The sequence below is a fragment of the Ciconia boyciana genome, chromosome 3 (genome assembly GCF_034638445.1).
Source record: "Ciconia boyciana chromosome 3, ASM3463844v1, whole genome shotgun sequence".
Lineage (NCBI taxonomy): Eukaryota > Metazoa > Chordata > Aves > Ciconiiformes > Ciconiidae > Ciconia > Ciconia boyciana.
The window spans coordinates 35,444,850-35,451,564 of NC_132936.1; positions in this window are offsets into that span (position 1 = coordinate 35,444,850).

Genomic DNA, 6,715 nt, shown 5'->3' on the forward strand with positions numbered 1-6,715 from the left:
TCTCCAAGCATGGCATCATGACAGTTTATTAAATATTTATGTGAGTAATCTAAATAATTCTAAAGCTTTAGAATTATTTTAGAAAATATATGTAAATAGCACATTGGGTAAAACTGGTACAAATTAGTGACCTTTTAAAATTTAACTGTTCATATAACAATGCATTTTTTTACAGCCAAAACTTTTCTGAATTACAAAGATGTTTAAGTTATCTTTGGATTTGCTATGGTTTCTAATGACTTGTTCTTGAAACAATAACTTTGAAAATTGGATAGGAGTATTTTCCCAAAGGCATAGTATCTTACACCTTGTTTGACAAAGGCTGAACACATTTTCTTATTAGGCAGTGAGGCTTAAATACTTAGGCCTCACCATGGAAAAAACCCAAACAAACAAACATATTTGGGGTAGAAATTAAAAAAATTCTTTAAGTTGCGCAAAATTCTTTAAGTTGTGCAAATGACACTGTTTAAATTACTCTTGTAATAAACAGACACATTAATTTTCTTTAAAAATCAGTGCATCAAAACCAGGTTGTGAATCAAAACCACAAGTAAGTTATCTAAGTACAATCAGAAATGTACTTTTGGAATCTATGGAATTTGAATTTTCATGCCAATGGGCTCTGACATTAAGTGGGTTATTTTAAACTCTTCTGTGAATGTTCCTCATACTGCTCACTGGGGCTGGGCCTTCAGATCTATGGGGAACTCAGAGGAGGAGGGCAGTGAAACTCTTCCTATCAGCTGGACTGACTAGTGACCCAAGCTAGCTGATCTGATCAACTGCTTCATTCTCTTGGATCCTTTGCCAAGCTCTCACACCACAGTGTTTGTGAGTAATGTTTTACACCACCTCCAGTTGGCTCAGAGACCATGTCCCATTCTGGTGGGCAATGACCAGGCCTCTATTATTCATGCCTTCATCACCTCTTGGCTAGAGTATAGCTGTGTGATAAACCTGGGCATGACGCCTACAGCACTTAGGAAACTCCAACTAATAGGAGAAGGCTGGAACACATCTCCACAGGCACACTGGTTACCATGGGTCCACCAAGCCTCCCTACAGAGATTTCCCATGGAATTTCAGCTCAGGTTCAAATGCCTTTTCTACTATCAAAAAACCAGCTTCTAATTCTGCAATGAAGTTTGTGGTTATGAGATCTGCTCTTTTGCTATGGACAGTGCATTGTAAGTAGGATAAAGCTTATCCCTCAGAGCTTTCTTGTGTTTCAAAGTGAGACCTAGAGGTCCTGCAGGGACAAAAGAATGTCACTAGTTTCTCTTCCTCAGCTCCAAGCTCCTTTTCCACTTTGCCTTTTCTAATGTAAACGTATAACAGCTTTCCTAATCCTAAAGCTTAAACCCTACCAGAACACTGCTCCTTCTGGAGAGGATTAGAAAATAGAAATCATGCAAGAGATGCACAGTTCTGTTGCTTACTGCAAAGCAGGAGGTCAGGGAGTGAGTGAGGACTGCAGCCAGGAAGACCTATGTGGTGGACCAGACTGATCACGCACAGCTAATAGCAAGTTCAGAGTCAAAGTTGTGGCTTTCTTTTGAACAGAGGTGGTTACAAGGCATAGTGGCTAAATTTAGTGATGGAAAATATTTTCTGAGTTCACTCAAAAATTACTCTTGTTCACTGCCGCTAGAAACAGTTGATAAAATCAGAGGAATATTTTAAGGCTTTAATTCATCAGAGTATTTACCCAGACATCTAAGTCCATTCCTATTTAGTGAAGCATGTAAGTATTTTAGTGCTTTGTGTCTACTAGTTTTCTATTCATACTGGCCACGTGAGAAGTAGGCCTGGATGTTAACACAAGAAGGAAGCAAGTTTCAGAATTTTCTGTTGTGGAAGCAGAACAGCTGACAAGTTAATGCAAATACAAAATTGGACAAACTAAGAATGCTTCACTAGTCCCTCTGAAGTAAGCAACTAGTCCTGAGAGCAGAACTGAAGAAGCTTGCAATTTATATAACTTGGACTCCTAATAAAGAAAAGATTATGGCTGTATGTATGGCTGATATAGAGGTGCAATTTCTAGATCCACTTCAGGTAGAATAATAAAATAAAGTTGTTAGGTAGAACTTCCAAAACTCTGCCTCCTGAATATAGTCTCTGGAACGAAAACCACAAATAAGTTCCTAAATCTTTAGGTGGAATCTCTCCGAGTAACTAACTATGTCTTGTCCTAGGGAACTCTCTAAATCTCCTCTTTGAAGTTTTCCTTATTTCATTCTGTACATGATCCAGTGAAAGCAATGCCTTCTGCGTACCACAGCTGACCTACTGTACCACTTCAGTTTGAGATAAATGCAATAAAAATAACTAAAGAATGTGCTGATGAGAACAGTCACTAGGGAAGCCATCATGAGGTTTATAGTACCTTCTTAGTTTGCTGGTGCCTAAGATCAGCTGAGCTAGGAAAGCAGAGAACTGCAGCTGGGAATCAAAGCCAGCTTTCAAATGCAAGTGTTATTGATATTATAGAGGAATACATCTGAAAAGGAAAGCAGGATATGCCTTGACAGCACAAAAATCTGTCCATCATATTATTTTCTCTAGACCTAAGCATTCTGTGCTCCAACTGGAAGGAATTTAAGGGATTACGACAGCTAAAAAGGCAGGTATATAGGTCTATATGTAGGTATATTTCAGGTTCAGAAGAACTATTTTTTAAAAAATTGTTGAACTATTCTGATTCTAGGCAGTTCAGAGGAGTCTCGTAATGAATTTTGGCTCTCTAGTGCACTGGAGTAGCATGCACTTCTATTGTCAACATTTGAATAAGGTCTTGCAGCTCACTAAAATAATTCTGATTCCTCCACCCAAATGTTTTTTTCCATATAAATTTCTAGTCAGTGTGTCAACAGGAAACTCCAGCCATGGTTAATAAGCATGATGAACCAGTTGTCTGACAATGCAATTCTATTTTACTGTTTCACGTGGGTCAAAAGAACACAGTTCAGCTGTAAATTTCACTTTCTTCTTACATGTCAGTGTGAAAATCACATTTTCAGTGAAAATAAGCCACCTGATGAAGCTTTGAAGATTGCTATCTGGAAGCCTATGCACTGGTATAAATTAAATACATTATGCAAACCCTATCCATGTAGGAATTCAGTAGTTTGTGCACTAATCAGGGCCACACACATTTAAATGATACGAGTAATAGGTACAGCAAAAGGAAAGAAGGAGGAGGAATAGAGAAATTAACACAGTAATCACAAAGAATTGCTGGGAACTTTCCTAGAACTGCTAAGAACTTTTCTAATTATCCCATGGTATGTTTGAGGTATATTACTGAAACAGTTTCAGTTACGCAAGGAAAAAGCAAATAGAAGAAAGAGAAAAAAAATCATTTTATTATGTTCTCTTAAGTCACATATGTAGCATGTAGATAACTACACCTCCCTTCCTCACCCCAGACAGACCACCTGTGGGTCACCCAATACTTGGTGGAGGTCAGTGATAATTTGGTCAGCGGCTTTGTTCTGTTCTATCACGTTGTTATATAGCAAGTATATTATATTCCTCTTCTAGGCAAAAAAGTGCTGTGGGTACCTCAAGGATGATTTGCATTGATGACCGCAAAGATACACATAACTGCAGATGTAAAATGAGATTGTTAATACAAATGCACACTAAGGTAAATGCTAACATGTAGACACTATTTTCATTGACATTATGCTCTTTAGAGCCTTTGCACAGAATGCTTTCACTGTTTCCTGTAAAAGCTATTTGCCACTCAGTAACAAATTAAGATCCCAGCGGTCAGTCTATTTTTTCTTTCTTCATTGTTCTTTATTTATAACTTGGTGCATAAACTACACAGGAATTTTCCAAACATAAAGACAGACAAGAGCTATTGCTTCATACCCTTGAGCATCTAAAATAACAAAGATATTTGGAAATGCTCTCACTATACTAAATCCCAGATGACAACATTAGCTCATTTCTATTGTGAATTCCTTTGTTTGTGTTCCTAAGTATAAATGATGCGAAGTAGTATGACTACAAATAATATCATGATCGTGCACTAGGTCGTTGCTTGCAAAAAGAATTGTAGGACTGCCTTCCTAAGGCTACATCCATACTTTTCTCCTTGGATACCCTCCATTTACCGAAGAGCAAATCCTATATTTATCTGTTCTGACAGCCCTCAGCACAGCACCCAATGGCTTCAGGAGCTGACCTCTGGACTGGCAGGCAAGCTCTGTTATGAGCAGATTTCTCTAATGTAATTTCTCTCATGCTTTAAGAAAACATTTCCCTGTGAGATGTTCAAAACACTCTAAAAAGGAGATATAGACTTTCTCTAAAACAGGAGAAACCCACCCAGATAAAGGACTACACAGAAGTTTGTTGTGAATCGGGTATTTTGCTATGTCCTTTTTGAGTCACAAAATGACACAGAAGGTATGGATGGACACGATGCAAAAGGTACAACTTAGGAAGCAAAAGGCAAATCTTTCTTCACAGGAAGTTGCATCACTCCACTAGCCAGCATGAACTTTCATCACCTCCAGATGCCGTTGCAGACATTACTTGATTTAAAGACATTAGAGCACTTTTGAAGAGCTCATTAGGACTCCCAGTCTCATACATACTATACAACTATATTGTGTATAGTGGCCTTTGCATTAAATTTTGTATTGCATGTGAGTATTTCTGTACAGAAAAACACATATAAGCAATGTTACTGAACCACATCCACCTGTGTCTGCAGGATACACTCACACAACGACCAGTGTCAATGCCCAAAGAAACTCCTGGGCTTTCCAGAACTGTTGTGCCATTTCAATTCTCAGCTACAAAGAGGAGAGAGAAGGAAAAAAGCAAGGCAAGTAGGCATGGTGAAGAGACAAAATGGAGTAACAATAATACTTGGTGTGTGTGAGGGTGCTCATTAAGAGAGAGAAAGAGAAAACCATGAAGCAGAAATCTGCACAAACAATCAAGTGAAAAAACAACACCACAAAAAGGTAAGAACAGCAGAGAAAATACAGTTGGGGGAACAATGCTCAATCGAATTGAGGTACAAAACATCTGGAGGACAACAGTGGCCAAAAACGTGAATATATATTATTTTTCTTATGTAGCTCTGCGGGTCCATGGCAACACCCACCACCAAACTTTGTCATAAGGTGATAAGTTTCATAATTCTGAACACACTTTTTGGAGTGAATTGTTTTGACTTTGGAAATCCCAATTAATTTACAATTTTTTTCAGGTCCAAAAATTATAAAACTAACAATAGAAATGTGGCTCTTCTGAGATTCAGTCAGTCTCCCTCTGCAAGTAAAACAAAAAAATAAAGACCCTAGAAGGTCATGATTTTTTTTTAACATCGATCTTCTAAGAAGTTTTATACTAAAAGCATGAAAAAGTTGTAGTGTGACAGGGAAAAAAAAGTAAAGAACTTTTTTTTCCTCCAGATAGCTCCTGAGTTAGAAATAGACTGCTAATTTGAAATTTAAAGAAGGGTGCCAAGGATAATCATTGTGCCTAACTGCATCTGGAGCTTCATCTCATACCATATACGTGTTTTTTTAATTGTCTGACGTAATATGTGGATTAGGTGGATTTAAACACTCTGAGAAATGATATTCTGAGTAAACAATATCCTAACTTATAAATATCAGTCATCCAAGGAGTTCTGTGAGATTCTAACTGGGGAGTTCATTTCTTAAGTGTAAGCTGTTACAGGGAGGCAGCCCTGTTTATCATCAAGTATTTTTGGTTTTTTTCCACTAGTTACAATTATTGTAATTTCATGCTGGGCATATAGTGCAGTGTGTGTATATGTATAGAGTTAGGGGCAGGATGGAGTGAATGAGGACAGAAAAAATAAAGTCAGCTTGATGCTCTTCCCACTGAAAAAAGCCTAATTACTTACCTAGCCCTTAGACTATTCTCTCTAATTTTGCTCAACAGTTCTATTGACGTCAATGGAAATTCCAAATATAGAATGAAGACAGAATACAGCTTATTGCCATTTTGGAGCATAACGAAATATAAAACAGCCATTTATAAAATATTTCTAATTGCAATCATTGCAGAACACATCATTCTTGGTAAGCTTTCACAAACATGAAGGTAGGAGACACCCAAACTGGTAAACAGTATTCAATGCAAAATAATATAAATTTGTATTTTTAAGGTTTTAAAAGCATTGGCTGTATATCTCTCCCTCGCAAATGGCAGCCGAGAATTGTCAGATGAAAGATGCACGTTATCCTTGCTAATGATGTCACCAGTTTACTTTTTTATGTGCATATATTAATCATTTTGTTTATAAGGTGATTTTCCAAAAAAAAAAGAGGTCAAGCTGCCTCATAAAAACAACCCAAGAAAATAAAACAAATGGACACAGCAGATATTAAATAGTTATAAAAAAAGATGTTATCATTCATTAATCAGTTTAAGTGGTTTTATCTGATTGCTGTGCCAGTTAATATGTCTATGCTTGGAACTCTTATAACATAAAAAAACTGGAATGGGAGAGGTAAATCATTTATATATGTCTATTTCCAGCCAAACTTAATCCAAAATCCAGAAAGGAGGCAGATTTTGATCTTACTGTGACCCTGACCACGAACGCACATAAGCTGATTTCTTGGAAGTTCTTTTCAATTGTCTTTTTGGTATGTAGCAGGGGAGTGCTGGATGGAAAAAATAGGAAATACTGAACTGCAATTTTTGACTA